The sequence below is a fragment of the Pholcus phalangioides genome, unplaced genomic scaffold (assembly GCF_987345545.1).
Source record: "Pholcus phalangioides strain wild (caught in Gottingen) unplaced genomic scaffold, Ppha-v1.0 ptg000019l_1, whole genome shotgun sequence".
Classification (NCBI taxonomy): Eukaryota; Metazoa; Arthropoda; class Arachnida; order Araneae; family Pholcidae; genus Pholcus; species Pholcus phalangioides.
This window is the reverse complement of record NW_028301612.1, coordinates 3574858-3601439: the sequence shown is the minus strand read 5'-3', so window position 1 is coordinate 3601439 and position 26582 is coordinate 3574858. Positions and strand designations below refer to the sequence as shown.

The window sequence follows — 26582 nt, the reverse complement described above, 5'->3', positions numbered from 1 at the left end:
ACCTATAAACGGTTTGTCTTCTGCGCAATCGACTTACACCCCCTGCTCCCTAGTTGCGGCCCTGCCCATTTATATATATTTATTTATTCAGACCAAGAAAGAAATATCGTTGTATATTGGTTATCGTTACATCAAGAGGCATCAATTTAACATTAGAGTAGTGACATTTCCGCACAAAACTCGAAAAAATATCATTGTTGAAGGATTTATCGCTTATCGTTGTAGCGGGGTTCCACTGTATTTAAAAAATTTGTAAAATATAATTAAAACATTTATAATTAAAACAGCAATTGTGTATTAACAAATAGCACGAAATATTATGCAAGTCTCAAGTTAAATCTATATACATAATAACTTAGAATAATTCTAAAAAAAAATAATAAATTCGGAAAAAAAATTTAATTTTAATTTCATCTTCCAGTCAATAAACCTTTTGTTGGATTTTAGTGGATTGCATACGTTTATTTATGTGTTTATATACAGTGAAATCTCGTTACAATGTCTCTGATACAACGATAAATCCATGGCCCCCACATCCTGGACTAGGGCCCCTAGGCTGGAATCTTTTGCGGGCCCCCCCCCCGACCAGACTTTCGCAGGCCCTTTTATGATGGATTTATAGCGTTAAAAAACAAAAATAATGAAAATCGTCCCGGGCCCCACGGCTGGAGCCTTGCCCCACCCCTTGTGGGGGCTATGGATAAATCCTACTACAACGATATTTTTTCGTCTTATTTAGCAATGCCTATAGCCTAATATTAAAGTGCTGCCTCTCGATATAGCAATAACCCTTCTACAACGATATTTTTCATGGTCTCGAGAATATCGTTATATCGAGATTTCACTGAAAAATTAAAATAAAATAAAAAAATATTTTTGAGAAAAATTTTGACGTACAGCTTCACATGTTGTGAATATAAGTGTGGAAAAAACAGTTCCCCTCCTTAGAAAGATAAACAGTTTCTCTCCCTCTTTCTTTGTACCACCCCTCCCTAATTCCATTTTAACAATCTAGCATTCTTACTTTCAAGATACCAGTAAAAAAGCCACACCTTATTCTGTACAGACGGTATTTATTGTGCCGGTCTATAACCAATTCATTGTACTGTTCAACTGAGCGCTTCATTCATTTGAAGGATTAGGAGGCGTTGAAGGTGTCAGTCAATGTACAATAGGTCAAGGGGGAAGGAACAGGTCTTCCATGACCCATATATTCGTCACCACCGCTCAAGGATTGGAAAAAGTTTGACCCATATAGTCGTCATCACCACTCAAGGATTGGAAACATTATGACCCATATATTCGTCATTGCCACTTGACTGGTTAATGAATGTTTTGTGTTTCGATAAAATATAAACACTATTGTATGTCCCAATATTGTATTGACATGATTCTTGTACGAATATATATTTCAATCTAACTAAATGGTATGAAAAACGAATTTTCGCGACTCCGATGAAATTATCAGCGTGGATCAATCGACACGAACCCCGGGTCGCACTTTTCCAGGGCTCCCAAAGGAAGATTTTTTTCACAGCCTTTCTTAAAATAAATTGACAAAAATATGTATAAAAGCTGAAAAATAATTAAATAATTCGTCCCGGACCTCTATAGTAAAACCCTGTCAGTGTCCCTTCATGTGTTGGAGGGCGTTTATCAAACATTAATATCGGAATTAGCGTATTCTCCCGCATTAGCTGGAATTGCGTAGAAATCAAAGGGAAAACCGGCTTTTTTTTTTAGTTGGGGGTCTGGTCCGTTCCCGGAATGCCGGATAATGCGCGGGATACATACAATAACGTGAACTCCGTTTCCCACGTGATTTACAAAATCGAAATACAGTCAAATACCGTTTCTTTACTAACCGTACCGTTAATTTTCTAGTTCCCCAAATAAGTTTACATAGGAACAATGCTTTGGTAACCTGGAATTCCTTTATAACGAAATTACGTTTTAACGAAGTGATTCCTCCGGTCTCTTCGCGTTCGTTATAACGAGATTTGACTGTATCTATTGAATTTACATCATTTAATCGGTCACATACATCATATTAGTGCTGAAATGGTCAAAACCTCAAACAATCCTGTTCGTATTGAAGTAATGAAAAGATATTGAAATGAAATCGCGCTATGTGCGTTTTTTTTTAAATCCAAAATTCTGTTTATAAATAACAAAAATACCGAAAGATGGCGCTGCGAAAACCAAGTTAATTCCCATCTACTTTTTACTTAAAAGTTCACAATTCTTGTCATCTTTGTCCGTCCACTTTTTCCGTTCTGTGAGTATTTATGTTTCATGCTTAAAAAAACACATTCAAAATTTATTGCATGTTGTTTCAGGTTGATTTAGAAAAACATGCCTTTCTGTAGTAATTATTCAACTAAGGAAAGAGATATTTTTGTGCTAAAAGTACTTCTTACCTTGATATTGTTGGTGTTGGCTCGTGTTTTGCGTCCACCAATAGCATAGCAGCATATGTCTGACGATCCGCCCTTCCTCTTACCTCCCTCCCTCTGAACAGAGACATTCCCACGAGAATGTAAATTCACATCCCTCTCTCTCTCTCATCTTGAGCTTCTTGTCATGACGGTGAAGCAGCGCCATCTGTTGGTCGCATTTGTATTTTGATGGTATTACGCTGAGTATAGTATTTTGAGCTCTCTCAAATGTGAGATTATGAGATGAGCAAATGCTCGTCTCTTGCTCATCTCTCAGATAGATTAATTTATCCAGAGCCACCCTTGGGGAGGGGGGGGCGCACATACACGGATATTGATCCACATCATTCTTACGGTAATGATAATTTCTTTAATAAATTCTGAATTTTTATCCATTTTGGAAATCTGCGTTTTCGCCTAGAAATAAATAATTCTGTAATTTTCTACATTTTTATCTGGAAAGAAATAATTCTGTATTTTTTCACCTGAGACGATAATGAGAGCCACAATATAGTGTTCTGGGGAATTTTTTCCCATTTTTATCTCAAAAAGAAATAATTACAGAACTCATATTATCTTCTTAAATTAATTAATCGCGTTTTTATCTAGAAAGAAATAATTCTAGAATTATTGCTTTCATATGAATTACGAATATTCATCCATTCTACGAGACACCAAGTCTGGCCATATCGCTATGTTGCAATTTACTGGCATTAATGAGATGAGTTGGAAATGAAGATGCTATCTATCGGTGGTCACCTCAAGCTCGTTACGGAAAATATCTTGCTTATATCTTCCCTGGGGCGTTTGAACCCGGGACCGTGACGGCAACCTTCACGGTGGTAGCCGAGCATCTTGCCACCGGACGCAATTTATCCATTCTGGAATTCTGAATTTCCATGGGGGTGTGACGTAATTATTTCTTTCATTTATTCTGAATTTTCAGGGACGCTAGAATTATCTCTGTCAATAATTTTCCTAATTGTCGATGTATGAGTTTTTTGGATACCGAACTCTCCTCTTCCCCCCCCCCCAAGAATACATGAAATAGGGAATCGCCGAAATTATTGAGATGTCGTGGCCCCTAAATCATTTCGCACCGGGCTGCCGCGTCTAGCAAGGGCGGCATTGAATTTATCTTAAAATTAGATATTGGTTTGAAGGTGGACCAGAAGATAACTTAGATTAGGGTTTCCGAAATTTTTCATGTTCCTAACACCCTTTATAATGAAATTAGGATTTCGGCTGGATCTTGAGATTTTTCTTTGGCGTCTTAAAATGCCACAACATACTTTTGGCAATCTCAGTGCTTAATTTAATTCTCTTTTTTTGACAATGTTATCTCTAACCAATCTCAAGGTACCATAAGGAGTCGCTGCAGTGAATTGTTTGAGAATCACTGCTTCAAAGGCATCACTGTGGTTCACCATTTCACCTACAACTAGTCTCAGGGCCACAACTAATTACTTTGCCAGTCAGGAAAAACATCCATTTTGCCCCCCCCCCCCGTGATGGGGGCACACTCAATTTGCTCACCTCCACTACCACCACCACCCCCTCTCCAGTTGTGGCCTCAATTAGTCCCACTTCAATATTCTACCAATGCCTATTCCTACCAGGGCTACCCAAATGAAGAAAACATTGGGAAGGGGGGGGTGAATTGAAAGTTTCCAATCGTCCCGTATACACGGAACTGAAGCCTTTTCGCAGGAGGAGGAGTTGTGCGTTGCATTGCATTGTATATTAATTAATTATTGGGGGGGGGGGGGTGCGCAGACCTCTTCCTGAAATTATTGGGAGGGACTCAAACGACATCAGCCTTCTCCCAGGTTCCGTCACCTATGCGTCCAACATTTCCTCGTGTTTGATAGTAATCCATTGTGTTTCCTACCAAACAATGAAAAAACTTCACCCCATTTTTGACTGCCTCTTTCAACAATGATATTTATTTACATGGGTCTCCACATTCTGGGAAGGCCCCCGCCCCCTTCCTAGGCTGAAATCTTTGGTGTGCCCCTCCTCAGAATTGCATGAAATTGTGTCTAATCCAAGCAGGATCCCAAGAAAACTGCTGCATATATGATCATTCCACCACAGACAAAAAAATACAGGGTCGGTAAAAAGTCCGTAGAAACTTCAAAAATTCATAAAAACCGAAAAAAATAACCGGAATAAAAAAGGGTTCGCAGGGTTAGCGTCGCTAGGTCACAGGAATTTTAAGACAGGGGAAAAAAAACTCAAAAATCAGCCGACGGGTGACTCTGACGTGCACAAGTCAAAGAAAAGATATTCAAATAACGAACAGAATGCCACCACGACAGGGGATAACACATTGCAGGCGAGTCACAAATCCAGATTTCAACATGGATTTGAAATATGGATTTCACAAATCCATATTTTAGGCCCAAGCCAAAAAAGTATGTGTGTAAAATTTCTCACCTTCAACATGTTTATCGTACATTTCTTGTAACAGAAATGTCTACATTTCCAGATTTTTCCTAGTCTAAAAGACTTTCGTTACACAACCGTCGCGTTGTTCTCAACGTCCAGCGAACATTCACAAGAAAAATGTATGCATTCAACAAAGTACGTATGTTCAGCAATAGAGAAATCGCTTGTCCCCGCATGGGTTATTCAGTCGTCGCAGCTGTATTCCGAGCTTGACAAAATTCGAGAGGGTGGGAGCCATACGCACTGCACGTGGCCGGAAAAGTACATTCCAATGTTTTGGATAAAGTGTACTAGTCGGTATAAAATTTCGAATGGGGGAAAATTTGAATAGAAACATACACATCTATTCACTCCATTTCTTTTCCTCCATCTCTTCCATTAGACCCTTTGTAACCTTTTCATCATTACTTGCTATTGTATTCGATATGCTACAGATCATCATTATCATAGACTAATGATGGAAAGTATCTTCCCATCAGCTTTTCATGAACGCCGCTTCCGAAGCTGATACATATTTTACTGTGGAAATAATTGGAGTAATACTGTAATTTGCCGTGACAAATAATAGTCCCTTTTATTCGGATACTTTGTCTGTTTCGATAAATGAAAAACTGAATCTCTTAACGTCTCAATTTGGAATTTGCGTCGATTGAGATTTAAATTTATGATTAATTTTTGTGTAAATGAGTCACGTGATACAAGGAAATGAAATATTTCCCTTTTTTTTTAATCTATTTTCTTTATGTAATTCCTCTTTATTAAAAAATATGTATTTATTTATTCTTTGTTTATGTCATGAGTTTCCAGCTGTTGTTCCACGGAACCCTGAGATCCCATGACAGCTTTTTGTTTTTGGGTGGGGGGTTTCCGCATGATCAGATGCCAGGGAACCACAGAAAACTAACTTCAGCCGACCACCACTGTGGAGCCGGTGGGGCTCGAACCCGGATCCTCGCGATGCACTCGACCACCACAGCGGCAGGAGGGACACACTGTTTTTGGGCAAATATTTGAAAATTTGAGTTCCGCAGAATCGCCTTACTTATCGAGGATTCCGCGAGCAGTTCTACGTTGGAAGTCCGTGATTTATGTAAGCATGGCCGTAAGATAATTCTATGTAAACTAGGACTTCTGTGACCGGGGGAGGGGGAGATTAAGATGATTTTTTTGCCCCCCCCTCCCTTCCCCCCGCTGTAAAATTAAATTATTTTAAAATGGTAATTTTTTTTTTGTTCCCACCTCAAATTTGCAGGTCGTGGCAGTTGCCACTCTCCCTCTATCTCCTGTCTTTGATGTAAATGTAAATACAGATCTTCAATCTTTTATTATTATCTTCGCTAAGTTTTTCCATGCACTATAGGGAGAATGTGGAGGCTAATACAAATACAAACACAAAAGCCACAACAGGAAAAATTCTTGACGAGGTGGCTGTAAAAAAAGATGCACATAAAAAGGTATGGATGTCAAATATAACTAAACTACGGCAACCAAAAATTAGAGCATATATCACGAAATAGAAGTAATAACATATACACTGTCCATGAAAAAGAGATATTATGGTTGTCTTATTTAAGTATGGATAGCTCTCTCGATTTATCTCACTATGCTTATCGTAATGGGGCAACGGTCTTATGGAACAAGGCCAAATTTCAGTTTCTGTTTGAATGATTTTGAATTATTGAATTCCTTTACATTCGTGAAGATTACCGCTAATTTTTATACTTTAAAAAATTTCGCTTTTCATGAATTTCAGTTAAATTTCAATGTGTATTTTAGATTTTAAAAATATATACTTCAAGCCTGTGAAGAATATTGGGACAAGACGAATGAGGTCTAATGAGATAGATGTGTAGTAGTGATTTGGAGGAGGTGTTTCTGGTTTTTATATATTTGATGTATTGTTTTTTTTCAGATTTTCAATAAGTTGAACTATATAATGGAAAAATATACCCCTAACTGGGATGTATTTAATATTATACATAATTGAAATACGTTACATAGAAATGTACTTGAACCTCAAAATAGTTTTGCCAGGGTAATAAAACTATTAAAAAAATCGAAATTTCAAATACTGCCCAAATAAGGATAATTGTAAAACTATTCGAAAGAAATTTTGTGATAATTATAAAAAAGAAAGTTTCTTTTTTAAGAAATTAACTTTTTAAAGGAATTTTTGTGATAATTAGGGATTTGTAATTTTTATATTTACGAAATTTTCCGTTTGGATGAAATAAATACGGAAAATTGAATTTTCCCACTTTTGAACAAAATCTTGACAATTTACACTTTTTGAAGTAAAAATAGATAGTACCTTTGTGTTGACCACTATAATTCCAGCACTTTCAACTAAGCACAGCACTTTAATAGCTAGACTCACACTTAAAGCCTACCTATAAAAATAATTTGTCGTTCGTTTTGTTCGTTTTTTCGAATGAATTCAAAATTTTTTTGTTTGAAAAATACTTTTTGCAAACGAATTCAAAACCTTTGATTCGAAAAATATTTTTGCGAGAGAATGCAAAATTTTTGTTCTTGTAAAACAGTATTTTTGCAAATGAATACAGTATTTTTATAATGATTTTTCTTTCTTTGACGGAATGCAAAATTTTTAACTTCCCAATTTCAGAATTTTTCCAGAAATTATGATTTTTTTTATTTGCGAAATTTGCCGACCTCTAGTGATAATTTATTTAATTCCACATTATATAGCTTGATTGGATTTGGAATTAATTGATTATGCCCCATGGATTCAACAAAGTATTTGGCTATTCTACTCATGAACCATACATAACTCTAAACAATATTCATATGTATTTGAATAGAAGTATCCTTGTATAATATTTAAAGAAGAGAATACTATACTAACTATTCAAACGTTTGTTAATACAGTTTTTATAAGAAAAGCGTTTTCAGTAGATTCAACGCCCCTTAAGGTTGCTTTTGTGGTACAATGCTCTATCATGATGAGAAAAAAACCAAATGATTTTCACGAATTTTTTTAATGATGCCAATCACTGTGGTAAAAACATTAATCAGGACAACTAGAAGTAATCAGGTGCACTGAATGGAAAGTGTGTCGAGTTCGTCGTTTTTTTCCCCTTTGACAGCATGGTTAACATTGCAAACGGGGAGCCAAAATCCATGCATATCCCATGTGACCAAGTATATTTTTGTATCCAGTTGCAAATCGCAGGGCATGATCACATCTGTAATATCTTCAATTAGTGGAATATGGGTCATGAAAAACTAATTATAATAATTTATTTCAGGAGAGTTCAAGCTTTTTAATGTTTTGAGCACAATGTATGACCACTACCAGAAGAAAAACACCCATAAGGTGTATTATGGAACTCATCATGAGATGATAGCATTCTTTAATGAAGAGTTTGATTGAGGTGTCGGACTCAACCGGTCACTTTTGGGATGCTTATGATTAGAGATACGTTAATTTCGCAAGGAAACAAAATTCAAATTGTAAATTTCACTTTTATTATGAAAAAATTAAACAAAAAAAATTCAAGTTAACAATTTTGTCTCTAAGTGCAAAACAGAAATTTTGCATTTATTCGCAAAAAAAGAAAAATGTTTTGAAATAAAGAAAATTTTGTCATTTATTCGAAAAAAAAAATTATCAAAAACAAAAATATTTTTCCAATCAAAAATTTTTGATGCACTCGCAAAAAAACATTTTCAAATCAAAAACGGTATTAATCCGCAAAAATGTTTTTGGATCAATAATTTTACATTCACTGGCGAAAAAAAAATTTCGAATGAAAAATTTTTGCATTTATACAAATACAAATACAACGCCACAACAGGCAAAATGCCCAACGAGGTGGCTGATAAAAAGATGCCCATAAAAATATGGTTGTCATATGTTTCAAAAATACAGCAACCCAATTAAAAATGCAATTACAAACAATATATACACATGATAAAATATTATACGATGCCCATAAAGATTACTTATGGTTGTCTTATTCTAAGAATGGATAGCTTCTCGATTTACCCCAACATGTTTATCGTATTTCTTTTTAAACGTGTCAATTGTGTTACAATTTACTACCTCCGGGGGTAAGCTATTCCATTTATTAACAACCCTATTGGAGAAAAATTCCCTGCGACACCATAACCTTGCATTGTCCCTCACCAATCGATACTGGTGTCCCCTTGTAAAAGCAGTCGATTGGCGGTGTACTAAAAGTTCATGGTCCATCCTATCCATCCCATTGAAAATTTTGAACACTTCGATCATATCTCCTCGACACCTGCGTTCATCCAATGTAAACATATTCAAAAAATGAAGTCTTTCTTCATAACTCAAGCCCTGTGTGCCAATAAGGACACGCGTAGCTCTTCTCTGCACCCCTTCAACCAAGTCTATGTCCCTCTGTAGGTATGGTCTCCAAAACCTTACAGCATACTCCAGTCCAGGACGAACTAAGCCTCGAAAAAGAGGAAGAATGACTTTAGGAGAACGCGAAGAGACCTTTTTGAAAATGAGACCAAGCATTCTATTCGATTTTTTGACAACCGCTGAACAATGTTCAGAAAACTTAAGTCGCTCGTCAATGAGAATTCCCAAATCGGTGACTCTAGTTGCATCCGGGATAGTGACACCATTCAACTCGTAAGAGAACCGTGGGTTGTTCGAACCAAAATGAGCTACCATGCACTTATCTACGCTAAACGTCATGCTCCATTCATTTGCCCATGCTGCAATCTTGTTTAAGTTGGTCTGGAGCAACTCCCTATCGCTTTCATTCCCGATTACCCCCATTAGCTTCACATCATCTGCGAATTTGCTAGTAATTCCATCGATACCCTGATCGAGTTTATCGATAAAAAGTGAAAAAAGTATGGGGCCAAGGACACTTCCCTGAGGAACTCCACTTGTGACGTCTGTCCAACCAGAGAATTCCCCGTTCACCATAACTCGTTGCGACCTATCTCTTAACCACGATTCTATCCAATTCAGCAAGTTGCCCCCTATTCCAATCTCGTGTAAACGCTTCAAGAGTTTGCCATGTTGGACCCGATCGAATGCCTTCTGGAAATCAAGGTAAACAACGTCGACATTTTTGCTCTTACCCAAAGCCTTAGTCACGTAATCATAGAAGCAAAGGAGGTTAGTTACACATGACTTCCCCTTCCTGAACCCATGCTGATTATCCGACAATACATTATTCTCGTCTATCCACTTCACAAACTGCCTTTTGATGATAATTTCCAAAATTTTCGAGAGGGAGGTCGTCAAACTCACTGGACGATAATTAGACACCACTTCTCTACTACCCTTCTTAAATATCGGAACAACGTTAGCCAGTTTCCAATCTCTCGGGACGATACCCTCAGCAACACTACTCCTGTATATCTGTGCGACTGGCCCCAACAATTCATTAGCACCTTCCCTGAGAACCCTGGGATAGATATCATCTGGTCCTGGTGCTTTGCTTGCACATACATTTCTTAGAAGATTTAGGACCTCCACGTCTTCCACTTGAATATCGTTGAGCGTTTTATTACCCCATGCAACACCCGTATATCGAATATCATTATCTCCATTAAAAACCGACGCGAAAAAGTCATTGAAAGCACTACACATGCCTACATTGCTCTCTACTTTTGAGCCTCCTATCGAGAGGGGGCCAACTGTCCCCTTACATCCATTGTTGACGTATCGAAAAAATGATTTTGGGTCAGAGCCAATGTTATCTGCCAACCTAGATTCAACTTGCTTTTTACTATCCCTTATCGCTTTCTTCAACAGTCTTCTTTTATCAGTAAACAATGATAGGTCACCTCGTCCACTTTTATACTCTCTGAATGCTCTTTTCTTTTCAAGATAAAGGTTCCGCACGCTATCCGTGAACCATAGAGGGTGTGATGTACAAACACGCTTTTTTCGAACAAAGGGTATGACGTCGTGCAAAACAGAGGACAGCTTCGTACTAAATTCTTCCCATTGACTTACCACCCCTACTGATTCCAACCGGTCTTTGAAAACTTCCGCTAACTTTCTTCGCAAAACATCAAAGTTAGTTCTCCGAAAACAAGGAACCATTCTTTTGTTATCAACCTTACCCGAGGAAAAGTTACAGTGAAATCTGACGATACGATGATCACTGGAAGAAAACTCTTCCCCCACCGAAACATGTTCAACTAGATCCTCAGAACTAGTAAGAACTAAATCCAAAATAGCAGTACCCCTAGTGGCTTCTGATACATGCTGATACAAAAAATTTTCGAGCACCAACTTAAGAAAGTCTCTTTCATACTGATTTCCAGATGAAAGGTTCTCCCAATCAATACCCGGGTAATTGAAATCCCCTAGTATGAGAACCCTCTTTCGCTTACACATGTAGGAAATTTCATCGTGCATTTTGGCGATGTAGTTTTGATCCCTATTCGGTGGATTGTAACAAACCCCAACAATAAGCTTATGACGTCTTTTGTTCTCAAGTTCAACCCATATGGTTTCAATATCACTTCTCTGTACGTTACACTCTCTAGCCTTCAAACATGATTTCACGTATATCAACACTCCACCCCCTTTCCTATCAGATCTATTTCTCAAAAAAGTATCGTATCCGGAGATGTGTAAGAAAGATTCATCCCCATCGTTTGCCCAAGATTCTGTAATGGCTATAAGATCCAAGTCCTCCACAACTATCATAGTTTCTAAAAAATCTTTCTTGTTACCCAAGCTCCTGGCATTTATTAACACACATTTTAATTTGCCCGGTGGTTTGTTGTCAATCGAGAAGCCATCCAAGTCAGAGGTGGGTAATTTTATCCACAAAAATATTTTTCAAATAAAAAATTACGCATTCAACTCAAAAATATTTTGCATTCATTCCTAAAAAACGAACTCGACTAACGACACAGTTTATTTCATACTTCGATTAAGACAGTGTTTCCCATCCGACGGGTCGCGGCTCGGTATCGGGCCCTGACCACATTCATACCGGCCCGCGAATGATTAGCATTTCATTTTCCCTTATTCATTTTCCGTTGGTCATGTATTTGACCGGGCTTTCGACTCACAGAAATGAATGAAACAGAGTCGCGGGCTCCACTTGTCGCGGGCAAGTTACTTGATTTAAAATTCTAGAATTCTAGTGCTCAACATAGTTACTAACTATTTTCGATTCAAAAAAGTGAGTATTGTCAAGATTTCGCGGAAGAGTGCTAAAAATCTAATTTTTACATTTATTGATCAAAAATGGCAAATTCCGCATTTTACACATTAATTCGTAAATACGAAAATCTCTAATTATGAGAAAAGGGGTTGATGATACGCATTTATATCAATATAACCAAAAGAAAGCCTCTCAATCAATGTTAACTTATAAGCTTTACGTAATTTGCAATAGCACTAGAGCGTAAATATTTTGGACACATCAATGTAATATCCGATGTTCGTATATCGGGATTAAAACATCGGCTGAACCTTGTTATTATCCGATATAACTATATGTTGAGGGGTAAGAGACATTTCTTTCCGTTTTTGCGGAAGAGTGGCCATAAAATCTGTTTCTCCACCGAAATGATCCTTCTCTTTGTGAATGTCCCTGTGCCCTCACTCTCTTCATTCAGCCATTTCTCTCTCTCTCTCTCTCGATATACCAAAGAGTCTCTTTGTGGTCGACTGATTTTACTTAATCTCGTTGCTAGAAATGTTACCTTGGTCCTCTCATGGTCTAACCATCGGACAGCTGCAAAGAGACAGAGAGATTGCAGTTCTCTCTCTCTTCCACTCGAGTTTTCTCCTCTCCTTCAACCAGAGAAATCTGCCACACTTCACTCTGTCAACTGAAAAGGGCTTTTCGTCACCAAACCGCTGGCTCCCACCGTGGAAGAGCAAAGTATTGGACGATGAGGAGGTGGAGGATAGTGTGGCCAATATGTTGGGCAAAGACGAGAGAGAGAGTGAGAGAGACGGACAGTGCACGCTCCGACAGATCCAACTACTAATATCAGTGCGACCCAGTGTTGACATACAACTTAAACCTGCTCTACTCAATACGTATTCAGTCTAAATGTGTTCCGCAGAAATTTGCGGGGTTGGACACAAAATGCGATTCTTCCACTCCTCTGTCCGTCTCGGTGGATTTTGCATCTGGAAATTCCACTCTTCTTTCAATATACAGTGAAACCTCGCTACAACGATACTCGATATAACGAAAAATCCCTCTACAACGATATTTTTTCAAATATTTTGGAATTGCCTGTAGTCTAATGTTAATCGATACAATGATATCCTTTATTATGATAAATCTCTCCATAACGATATTTTTGGAGGTTTTTCAAAAACCGATGCAATGATTATTTTTAATAACTTTGCTCAAAATCGTTTTGAATTTGATTTTAACTTCGTCACTTGTTTTCGTTCTTCTGAATGTGCCTTATTGCATCTGTATTTTGCACCACAGTATCACCGGAAGCTTTAAGGACGTAATTGCTATTGCTACTTCGTGTGTACGACACTACCGTGCAACGCGGTAAACAACTTTACGGGGGCAATGCATCTAACTGAATTTTATTAATCAACTAATCAATTACAATTTTTTGATGTGGATAAATACATAAAAGTGAATTCTTGGTGGTACTAACAATGCCGATTTAGAAAAGATGGCAACTGCATAAATTTAGTGAAATATGATGATAATGGTGGCTCTATAGATACGATAATCCTACTGCCACGATATTATTTCTTGGTCCGCAAAATATCGTTATATTGAGATTTCACTGTCATTCCTGAATGATATAATTCAGTTTTCCTTAACTTTTCTAAGCCCAAGGACCAATGAAATGTCTGAAACACCTTCGACGGACCACTCATTTGACAACGTGAGTGATGTGACCATATGAATCGTATTTTACGAGACAATCCTGCATTTTTGACTGAACCGGCGTTTTCGTTCAACATTTAACGATATTGAATTTGTAATATTCACTAAATTAGTGAACGTATACATAACTTATAAATGAAATTTTGATAACTTTGTGTGTGTATGGTTATAAATATAAATATCCAAGGATGACGTCACTCTTCGCTATCCATGCGAAGGTTTACAACAACTGACTGATGCGAAGATGAATTCAGGAAAGAAAGAAAATTCAACTGACCTTGCGGAGAATTGAACTCACGTCCTCTCACTTGCTCGGAGAACGCCCTACACTACACAAAGGCAACGAACATCAATCTTTCCTTAGAGCTCGTGGGCACTAAACGCTTGTGGGTTCGATTCCCCGCAAGGGCAGTTCAATTTCATTTCTTTCCTGAATTCATCTTTGCATCAGCCAGCTGTTGTAAAACTTCGTATATATATAAATACTCATCTCAAATATTTGACATGTTTCAATACTTTCCCATAAACTGCATTTCACTTCACTACGATTTCCAGTAGCTTTTCATTCCTAACCCATTGTGATTATTCAGCGGATTAATATATAATTAGCGATTTTTTAGAAATTTTTTAGCAAAAATTAGTGATTATTCAGCAGTTTTAGTAATAATTGGTAATTTTGCCGACTTATGTATGGCAACATTTCTGGAGGCAACTGGAAATGTCCCATTTTTTATCGTGTTTAAGAGATCACTATTCTCCATATTTTTCTTGGTGAAAAAATTTTCGGGGCACAATTTTTTTGTGAAATAAGTTTCTACTTCTTTTGTTTTATATTAGCCCTTTATTTCCTTGCCTTTCAGCAATTGTAGCAATAGTTGGAAATTTGTCAAAAATTGAATGTTTTTTGGTAGAAAGCAGCGATTAAAAAGTTCGAGGGGACCGATCACATAAAACCTTGATAGCTGAACAAAAGTCTGTTATCATTCTTTGTTAGACTGATATTGGCTTTAAAATTTGGTACTCACCTAAACTGAAACTTGTACAGATTCTCCTGGCCCAAACGAATGTTTGACATCAACAAAACAAGAGTATTTAACAAAGTTATGGAAACACCACGGCTGCACCCTAGCGGTGAATATTAGAACTCTGTTGAAGGTGGGCTTGTCTAACTAATGATGTGTCCTGGCATAATCGCCGTTTACTATGAGAACCTGAAGCAATAAGCTTGTAGCACGCACGGTTCAATCATTTTTTCGTCTTGGGACGAAGTAACACCCCTAGGGCCAGAGTTGAACGCATTTACTGTATGTCCTTTTGTCCTATTCAGAAAACGACTACTACTAAACCACACAAGCAACTCGTCCATATTCCTCTGCGGAACTTCTAACGAATTGGTGCGAGTCCGTGGTGTGAATCTAGCGTGTAATGTTTGTTACGTGTAGTGCTGCCATCAGCTACTTAGTTTTCGAACTATGAGTGAAGTGTAATGATTGAAGATTTTACTGATAAATTGAAGATTTATTAAGAAAACTAAAAAAAAAATCAGTTTCTCAACCACAAACATAGGGCACGTGGTCCACGGGCAGCCTAAAAAATGTTATTATAATTGTATGATAACTATCCACAAATATCAACGACATTCACATAGGCTCAAATGAGAAATTATACCCGTATAGGCTACTGTGTAACTTAGTGTGGTTCACCGAAGTGTTTCTGATATCTTACTGTACCTCGAGTTCAGAAAGGTTGAGAAAAGCTGCTTTGCATCATTCCAAATTGTAACTATCATTGTGGCTTTGGATGGAACACATATTTATCATAGGAACAGGTCACACAAGTGCTAGATCAATAAATAGCACACATGCTAAATGACTTCCGCAGTCTTGCTCATCACTAGTAGACATCAACGATTGAGAGAGGTTGGTTCTCCGCCAATGAGAGGAGTTTGCGGAAGAGGATACGCACATCCATATTCAACCCACCCTCCCAAGGATAGTAATAAAGGCAAAACGCACATCTGTACGACAAGTGTACTTCTGCCGGTATTGGTTTAGATAGGAAGCGCGTATTTGGAGAAGCGAGATTCGAGGTGAAATGGCAGCCGATATATATATATATAAGGGGGTTTTGGCAGCTTCCAAAAGGAAATGTTTACACGGCCGTCCACGTCTCGGCTAATTAAAACGGCCACCGTGGATCAATATATGGACGAGCACTTCGAGAGCACCTCCGAGTATGTGTGTGTGTATGCTATCGTTCAGAGATGAGAGAGAGAGAGAGAGAGAGAGAGATTCGCTTACGGTGGGGCTTTCGAGAGCCTGGATCTTCCGCAAACATGGACTATTCTCTCCAGCACATCTACTGACGCTCCGGTAGTTCTTTCGGAGTTTTCCGGGTAGGGTGTTATTGAGGATCTGTAGTTGTAACATCCTAGTTGTGCAACTTCCTTCGTCCGACTTGTAAAGCATGGTGTGGTTCGGAAGAAAAAGAGTAAAAAAAAAATTACTTTATATCTCTTTTCTGGATTTAGAGTGGGGGGGGGGGGGCATCGCACAAATTGAATTCTGTGAGATGCCAGAGGTTCTTAACCTTTTTCAGCCGCGACGCCAAAATCAACAATAAGATCAGCTTTGCGACCCGGGACTGTTTGTTCCTTGAAATCGGTGAAACCAGTGACGTACGTATATTTATCAGCCGCCTCGTTGGTCATTTTGCCCGTTGTGTTGTTTTTTCTACTTGTATTTGTACTAAAAGGGATTCGTACTACTCGTCCAGGAAGCCCCCTGCGAATCAAGTTTGTGTCATGACCCAAAGCAGAGTTGTGCGCAGAGGAAGGAAGCACGGGGGTCCCGTGCCCACCCCCACCCAAACAGATCAGAAATTAGCAGAAAAAAAATTGAAATAACGAAAGAAAATGCCCTTTACGCTATATAAACAAATTTCTGTTAACTTAAATGCTTTTTTGAAGGGTTGAACTCAAATTTCTCGGGAAGAAAATTTTTGTGCCTCCCAAGCTTTTTGTATTCCCTTTTAAAGGTCGATCCTGTTTATGCTTGTGACCCCATAGCTCAATAGTCTGTGGCTGTAAGTGGATGTGAACGACCCATCTCGGAATCCCCTGAAAATCAGGTTTGGGTCATGATCCTGGCTGTAGGCGCAAGAGTCCCTGGCTGTAAGTGAATTTGTACGAATATCAGTATATCAGAATAACTTGAGAATCAAGTTTAGCCCAAGAACCTTTGATTTTTGAAGACCGGGCATAGCCCGCTTCACATCTCAGAGCAGGGCCGGAATAGAGGGTGGAGGAGCTGCCCCATGCGTAAAAATGTAGGGGTGCATATTTTAGGTTTTAACACAGAACACCGTTAATTTAATTTCATACTGTACAAGGCTCTACCCCAGGCTTTATCATCATCAAGGCTATCTAATTGTCTATCGTCTCCAGGCCATATCTAATTATGAATTACAGCCATTGCCCCGGACGACGGGCTGAGCAGTGTCGGGTGCTTTATTATGCTTTATTACATGCGTACTGATAAAACACATTTTAAAAAGTTTCAAATTTTCAAATTTAAAAATTTGCAAATAGCAAAAATTCACAGGTCTATGGCTTTGTAGCTCTAGTGAGACCTTTGATGTTTACCTTGGCCAGGCCAGGTCCTGGACCATATCTACTCTTCTCAGCTTACGAAACACCGTTGTAAAATTACCAAATTTGAAAGTGGAGGGGCGGCAAAATCATGTTTGCCCCGGGCGTCAAAACAGCATAAAAATCCTAGTTCCAACGCGCGCTCGAAGAGATATGGAAAAAGCTCAAGCGCTCCTAACTGTTAGTGGATTTCTACGATCCATTTCGAAATAACCCTGCGAATCAAGTTTGTGTCGGAACTCATAGCTCAACAGCCTCGTGGCTGTTAGTGTATATGAACGACCCATCTTAGAAGCCCCTGCGACCCACCTTCGGGTCACGACCCTTAGTTTAAGAACCCCTGATGTACACAAAAAAATTTTACCTTTGAGTGGGGTTTGTGTCATTCATAAATGGCAGGATTTTGAAAATTTCGGGAGGGACGGTGATTTCATCTTTGCTACGGCAGTGACTGATTAATGTCGGTGGCGGCCCTGTGCGCAAAAGAACTTTGGCCCCCCTTAAATTAGAAAAAAAGTGTGAAGTTTGGGTTTTTTTTGGGCCCCTTTTAGAAAACGGGGCTCCAGGCTCTAGCCCGGTGCTGCACCCACCGTTGAATCAGCCTCTGGCTATGGGGTTTCCAAATCATCATAAAAATTGGAGAAAAAACTACTCTACTGTGCACCGAGCAGATTTTTAATGGCCTGACAAAATATTGTTTAATCAATCTCGGCTTGAAGCACGTTATCCTGTTGCGAACAACGTGATGTTCGTTGAGGAGACCAGAGATCTCGATTTTGTAATTCCGAGCTAGCCTATTGATCGAATGCTGAATTGAATATCCCATTCAAGATAAATTCAAGAATTTTACTGAACTGAATTTGAGTGTGTGTCAGAGTTGCCATATGGTAGGCATGGTACTCTTTTGACGATGAACACAGACTGAACTCGAAAACGTTTGAAAATCCCCCCCCCCCCCGGTCATATGTGTGCATGGTGCATGAGTATCGAGTATCGTGTCTTCCTATGACCCAAATTAATTTGCTCTCTATCTGAAGACTGTTTTTCACATACTGTTCTTCCTATCATGGCAAAGTATGTCAACTCTCTGACACAACCAATCGAACGGTCTACATTGCCAACGATACTAGTCTTCTGGCCACTCTGAGACGAAATCGTGATTTGTCTATCACAAACATTCATCAAATCAAAAAACTTTTTGGATGCTATGCATGGTGAACTTCGGAAAGAAATGCTGCATGTCTCCGTCGGGAAACGAACCCCAGACCGCTTGCCCGGATGGGCAAGCGCACTGACCGTTATACCACGGAGACATGACTTTTATTTACTCCCAACACACAGAGTAGCGTGACTTGCGGAGTAGAGACATTGCAGCAGAATGACTCTACTCGGTAAATCACAAATCCAGAAAAACTTCATAAATACATCAATATCCCGAAAGTTTCCTTGATGTGATGTGTTGTTGGCCGAGGAAAAACATATGCGTCACGACAGAAATTTGACTTGCAAGGGCATCCTAGATGACTCGCGGAAATCCTCTCACAGTCCTGCTGTAAATACACTTATTACGTCACTGATTTGACTCATTTTGAAAATCAACTTGATGAGTCATGAAGCTGATCACGTTTTCGATTTTTAAAAGAAAGTTAAGAACCTGCGATCTATTCAGTGCTTTGAAGTGGTTTTTAAAAACCATTGTGAAGTTTCGTTTCTTCTTTCTCTCTATGATCATGAGATTAACTCTTTGGGCAAAGGTAATCGTACACAAAAGGCGTAGACGCTGTTTATCTTGATTTCCAGAAGGCATTCGATCGAGTGCAATATTTTAAACTCTTGAAGCGTCTACATAACATTGAGTGGGGGGGGGGGGGGCAACTTGTTGAATTGGATAGAATCGTGGTTGAGAGATGGGTCACAATGGATTATAGTGAACGGAGAATTTTTGATTGGACAGATATGAAGAGTGGTGTCCCTCAAAAGGAAGTCTCCTTGGGCCCACGCGTTTTCCCCTTTTTATCGATAAATTCGATCAGGGGTATCGTATGTTAGCAAAGTCGCGCAGATCACGTGACTCTGATGTGAGTAGTCGGGAATCCAAGCGAAAAGGAAAGGCTCCAGACGAACTTGAATTGGAGCATTGGACCTTTATCGTTGATAAGTGCATGGCCACTCATTTTAGTTCGAGCAACTCACTTATTATGTCACTGAATAGACTACTCGGTATCATTCTGAAAAGGTCTTTTCGCGTTCTCCTAAAGTCATTCTTCCGCTTTTCCGAGGCTTAGTTCGTCCTGGACTGGAGTATATCATAAGGTTTTGAAGACCTTACCTGCAGAGAGACATAGACTTGATTGAAGGGGTGCAGAGAAGGGCGTGCTCTTACACAAATACAAGGCCACAACAGACAGAATGCGCAGCAAGGTGGCTGTTTAAAATTTTCAACGGGATGGATAGGATAGAAACCATGAGTTATTATTTCACCGGAAATCATCTGCTTCGACAAGGGGGCACCAGTATAGATTAGTAAGGAACAAATCCGGGTTGTGGTGTCGCTGGTGGGGTTTTTCTTCAAGCAGGTTGTGAATAAATGGAATAGCTTGTAGTAGAATTCATAGCCCCCAGGATCGTGAATTAAACTATGTACAATTGACGCGTTTGAAAAAAATACGTTGTTTTTAACGGGATGAATCGACAAGTTATCCATAAATTTGTATTAGCTAAACCATAATTTTTATGGGCAGTGCATTTTATTATAATAATTGGTGTTATTTGTATTAGTTTTATTTTAGGTTATTTGTTTTCTCGTGGTAATTGCTCTTATTATTGGTTGCTATGTTTTAGTTATATTTGGCATCCATATTTTTACAGGCATATTTTTTCAGCCAACTCGTTGGGCAATTCGCGTGTCGTGTCGTGGTGTTTGCATTTGTACAAATACAAATGCCAGAGCAGACAAAATGTCCAGCGAGGTGACTGAAAAGAGATGTCCAGGCATTTGTATTAGTGGGATTTTTTTTTCGATGGAAAAATGTTTCAGAACCATTGGACAAGTTAATGAACTTTTACGAGAATCATAATATTTTCCACAAAAAACTCAATTGAATCCAAGTTCTCGGAGCTTATGACTGACATTTGAATGAAAAAAAAAATGAAATCTATAACCGAAAAACTTTTTTTTACTCTCATTCTCGCTCATGTACGCAAATGTCTAACATTCGTATCGTCAACGTTTCGGAGACCCTTACATTGTTTGTTGTGAAAGTCATTCACGAAAGATCCATTGATAAGAGAAAATACTGAAAGATACTTAGAATTTCTTTCCTTTTCACCAAGGGGGCATCTCTAAACATTACACTTCCCCCTCTCATATACTGCATTATAAGCGTCTCTATTTTTTTAATGTCTCGAGATCTTTTCTCCTCCCCACGTTTTTATCGAAAAAACAGCAGCAGCGGCAAACACTAAACACACTCACCAGATTTCATTGTCACTTGAGCTCTGGTGCTGCCCTCTCTCTCTCTCACACTACCCTTCTCTCTCTCTCTCAAAGTGTGAATCTCTCAAGTCAGGAAATTGGAAAACTGTGGATTTTGGTCTCGCTTCATTTACACAAAGTAATAAACCCGAGGTTATATCGCGTTCGAGGATAGCTTATAAACGGAATATACACGAGAAAAGAGGGTCGTCCATGGAAAAGACCCCTCCTCTGACCCCTACTACTACGTCCAAACCCGGTCTACTTCACAAGAGCAAACAAAGTCCAATCTGGGAGCAAACTACTCTCTCCTACAATCTCATTCACACTCTCCTCATTCCCCACCACCCTTTTTTTTTTGGCTCGTAGTTACCATAAAAAGGCATTAGGCAACTAAAAGAGCGCACGGCCGCCTAGTGTGTGTTTTTTCACATTCTCAACTTTTCTTATGTTTTCTTTGAACACTTTTTTCTCTTCACTTCTTATTTTTCGTTGTTGTTGAAGCCGAAATATTTATTTTGTTAGTAAGATCCTCTTCCACCATTTACTTACTCTTCTCTCCTTTTATATATATACACATTTAGGGTGGGGGGGAGGGGAGGGGTTCAGGTTATTAAAGTTTCCTCTGGCATATGTAAACAAGAGTGTCTTAGGGTGTAGTACACTTTTGCGTAACTTCGTGATGGGATTCAAGAACCCACTTACTGCGTGTGCATCAACCCCACTGATTCCCAAAAATCACCCTCTTCCAACTTCCTACCTCTTGTACGTACTTTACTGCCTTCCATTCCGTATTATGACGGTAGTGAAGTGAATTTCGTTTCAATTAAATGAAGACTCGAGTTTAGGTGATAAATTTGTGTAGAGGGGGGGGGATAAAAACTCTTTCCTGGTTCGGCAGCGCCCTGTTTTCTTCACACTCTTCACACTCTTTCTCTCTTTCTCTCTCTCTCAAGCTATGAATATTCTATGTTTACGCTTCCTTATACGAAGCAATTTCGTAATCTTTGAGAGGCTTTCATTCAACGTCATATACTGTACACACTTTTGTGTCTCTCCTTTTATGATAGAAGGTTTTTTTTTTCTTCAATTTTTTGTATCTCGAAAAATACAGACTCAGAGACAAATACAGACTGAGAGACAGACAGAGACAGAATACAGACTCAGGAACTCGAATGAACCCAGAGAATGAAATTGCTTTGTTGAGATGGATGGGCGATCGTTAATTGAGCACTGAGAATAGAATTGCTTTGTTGGGATGGATGGGCGATCGTTAATTGAGCACTCAGAATGGAATTACTTTGTTGGGATGGATGGGCGATCGTTAATTGAGCACTCAGAATGGAATTACTTTGTTGGGATGGATGGGCGATCGTTAATTGAGCACGGAGAATGGAATTGCTTTGTTGGGACGGATGGGCGATAGTTAATTAAGCACTGGACATGTCCAACACCTTCTAAAGCAGAAAGCCTCCGTTTGAAGATCGTGACGTCACTGAAGTCGTACATTTCACCTACAGTCGGGGAATATACTGGAAAAAAAGGTAGAGATTTCGCATACGCCGGCCTGCTTTATCTAATAGCTGCAGATGAAGTGGACGACTTCAATGACTTCAAGAGGTAGACTTTCTGCTATAGAAGTTGTTGAAATGGCTATTTCCCTGGGCACAGATAAAAGACTGAAGATCACACATACACACATGTTATACATTTATTTAAATTATTATAATGCACGATAACGGAAAGGGGTGATAGATATGAACAACCAGCTGCGAGTACCAGGTTCAAGCATTTCTCCGCTCAATCAGACATGGTATCTGGCACATAGGGCTAAAGCCTGCTTCTTCAATAATTTAAAAATACTGCTATTTTGCAATTCCGCTACAGCTTCATGATAATTCGGGTTTCAATGCGGATCCGAAGCATGATCTTAAGCTAGAGTAAATTCGCGTATATGCAGTGGATCCCGTTTATAGCGTTTTTCAAAAAAGACCGTCATTAAGAAACGTTGTAAGAGGGAAAGCGTTATAAACGGGAACGCTTAATGAGAATTAGAGTTGCGTTAACGAAACAAAGTCGTACTAAGTGGGGAAACGTTATAAACGGGATCCACTGCAACTGATTTGGGAAAGTTAAGATACGATGTACACAAATTTGTTAATAGTCACGGGGTTCGTGAATTTAACGGCAAAAATATTGGATGAAAGGTGATGGAAATATGAAAAAATGCTTCCATATAAACTGAAATGATTGTTATTCAATGTATTCATAAATGATCTACGTAACATTGAATTTAACTAGTAAAATTATTACATTTGCAGATGACACTTTACTACTCTATTCAATTGAGGGAAATATAATTCACTAGCAAGTTTGATAAACACTGATTTGTTGCTAATTCGTAATTGGTTTGTTTGCTAATAACGACTTGCCAATTATTAAATATAACAAAAACTAAGTTTGTGTACAGTGAAACCCCCTCTTAACGGACACCAATCTTTTACAGGTCAAATAATAATTTCCCCTTTGTATAATAAAAATATTCATTTCAAACCCCTGATTAACAGTCACCCCCCTCTTTTACGGTCAAATTTTTTCTGTCCCGCCGGTGTCTGCAAAAGAGAGGTTTTACTGTAGCCTACTTCTCTTCTATAACTAATATGCAGGGTGCATAGCTAACATCTGGCACCGAAAATTACTATAAAATTACAGCATAATACTGGAATTAAGCCTACTCAACGAATTTTTCCGAACATCGCGAAATAATTCCTGTAATTAACTCCTATTTGACGAATTCTGAAATCGGACCTCATTATAACGAACTCCCCTAACGAACAAATATTACGATCGTACCACGATATAACGAATTCTTATTTAACAAATTCTTTGATTAAATGAACTTTTGCAAGTTTTCGTACGTATACAATCAGACCCCACCCCCGTAATATAACAAATTCTATTTCAACGATCTAAAATTGGAACTCGATATAACGAACTCCTATTAAATAAATTCGACGACCCCCATCCCGAATATAATGAGCTCTAATTTAACCAATTTTAGGATCACACCCCGATAAGATAACACGCGTATTATTTTATCCACAATTATCATTACATATAATTTCTTTAGCATTTATCAAATCATCGACACTTGGGTATTATGCATAATCGCCACTGAAAGAGATAATTTTTTTAGTATTTATCAATTTACCTACGAGCTTGGGTATTGAGCATAATCGCTGGTGAAAGTGATAAAATTATTAAACATACCGAGACGATTGGCGATTATGTATAATAACCGATCACATTTGCTGAAACAGGATCATACATATGTCATTAGTAGGCTAAGATTTTGCATATTTTGTATGCATTTTGCATATCTCGCTATTTTTACGCGATGTCAGAGCATAATCAAAGATATCAGAGCTTTTCAATAATGTCAGGGCATTTTTTTCATAACTTTTTGTAATTTTAGGGCATTTTTCATGATTTTCAGAATTTAAGGCTACATTTTTACATTTTCTTATAACAATAAATAGGGATCCCTCTTCCCGCGCTTCATTTCCCACTATTGACGATTTTAGCAGTAATTACAATTTTACTTATCTTTGACACATCATTTTTGGCAATGATCGGAGATTTTTCGGTGATATTATTATTGGTGATTTTATTTGCGTACCTTTGGGATCATTTTTGGCAATGATTGGCAATTTCCTGTTATTTCCCTTATTTTTCTCGGAGAATATGGATCAGCCTAATTATGTATAAAAGCACATTTTTAGTTTTTTAGGGCATATAAATGAATTTTCTTATAGAGCGTATTCTATCGGTTTTTAGGTCATTAAAAATCCTAGCCCCCCCCTAAACATCCAAACCTACGCAATCTATAATAATTCGATTTATTCTATTTCATTTTGTTTGAACTGCTACCATCTTATTCTTAAGAATCGAGTCACGGCTTCATCCCTCCCCCTCAACGCTATTCTTAATGGTTAAATTCCAAGAACAAAGCGCGAGACAAACCTAAAGAATGAAAAAAAATAAAAGAAGAGAGAGCACCTCATCTGGAATTTTAACCACGACTTTTTCACTGAAGCGTCAAAATTACTTTAGAAAAGAAAAGGAGCACCACACACACGTGCTTCCCTGAAGCTTTTCTTTGGCTTTTTTTTATACGTTTATCCCCTAAATGTATAGAAAAACAGAAGAAAGACCATGGGGTTTTTTTTTTTCGAATTGGCGCGAGCCTCATTGAAAATTCTTGGATCGACTTTTTCGATTCGGTTGTGAACCCACTTTTGTTGGTATTAGGATTTCACAAAATCACAAAACACGTGTATTTTTCGAATAAGGGATTTCAGCCGAATCCTAGACACAATTTTCTGAGTTTTTTCACTCCTTTTTTTCTTCTTTTATGGATATGATCCGCGTTTTTCGCATGATAGAAATGAAATATGTTATTTTCATTTTTGTTTGGCAGTAAATTCACGGAAACAGCTCACGTCAATACAGTAGAACTTGGTTAATGATAGTGACGGACTCGTACCGCGGGGACCCAAAAAAACCGAGTTTACTCAAGGGAGAAATTCTCAATATTCCCAATATTATCGAAAAACTCGAATTAGGGGCCATTCAAGTATTAAGTAAGCAGATTTTTAGCCATTTTTGACCCCCCCCCCTTGTCAGCAAAATTTCGTCAGCAGCTTAGAATATTTCATATCTTCAAAAAGGGATGGTTGATGACGTAAGCAACCTTCAAACCCCCCCCCCCCGATGCTGACGTAATACTTGAATGATCCCTCATTTATTAACGTTAAAGTTCACCTGAATTTTGTTTGGTTCTTTTTACACCAGGGTTCAGTCACTTCAACAGTTTTGCAACTCGCAAAAAACACCGTCTATGTGAGAAGTCTTCAACTTTTTTTCTAGTCGCGAGCACCGCCCGTAGGCTACCCCTCATCATTAACAGAAGAGCACCCCCCTTACGGCAACTTTGACATAAGAATGCATGAAAAATCGGGATGATTTTTATCATTGAATGTAATTTGCACAAGGTCCTTTAATCCGGACGTTGATTAAGTGCTCGCGAGCACGAAATCGAACACGGGTATCGGACACTCTGGGTGCTTCGGGGGATGCTCTTAACCGTGGTGCTCGTGAGCAACAGGTTGAATGGAGATGCTCGGTTTATGCTAAGCGTGTTCAACCTCTAGGAGAGCGCTACTGCTTTGAGAGAAAACCTGTCGCAGGTCACTTAAGTGATCTGTCACGAGTCAAGTGATACGGGAATGTGCCATGGAACACTTCGATCTGAAACTGCTCCTCGAAGGTATTCAAATGCGCCGCGGGTCACTAAAGGGCTCTATTAACCGGGTCAATTAAACGATTTGTTAATATGGCTCGGTGATCAGTAAACATGCAGCGGTTCACTTAAGCTTAAGGGATCTTTAAATGTGCTGAGAGACGGTGTCTTAAGTGCTCTGGAATTGTGCCACGACGATCTGTAAATATGCCCGGGGTCACTTAAATCATCCATAAATGTGTCCATGCCCCCCTCCCCCTGAAGGCTGGGATCTTCAGTTCTGGAGCTGAATTTAGAGGTTCCTGTTGGAATGTTATACACCCATCCCCTGGTAAAGCTTCGATATCTCTCTGAGATGGGAAGCGGGGTATGTCCGGTCCTTCAATGTTCAATGTTGGAATGTTAACGTGGG

The 26582-nt window shown here is 38.7% G+C and overlaps 1 long non-coding RNA gene across 1 annotated transcript in view; it reads right to left on the bottom strand.

Annotated features, from left to right (window-relative positions):
• The window catches only part of LOC149071127 (uncharacterized), a 50084-nt gene extending 47587 nt beyond the window's left edge, over positions 1 to 2497 (bottom strand). The window contains exon 1 of the long non-coding RNA XR_016194693.1: positions 2421 to 2497. This is a non-coding gene — a long non-coding RNA (uncharacterized LOC149071127). The remainder of the gene's footprint in view (positions 1 to 2420) is intronic.
• Between the last annotated feature and the right edge of the window lie 24085 nt (positions 2498 to 26582).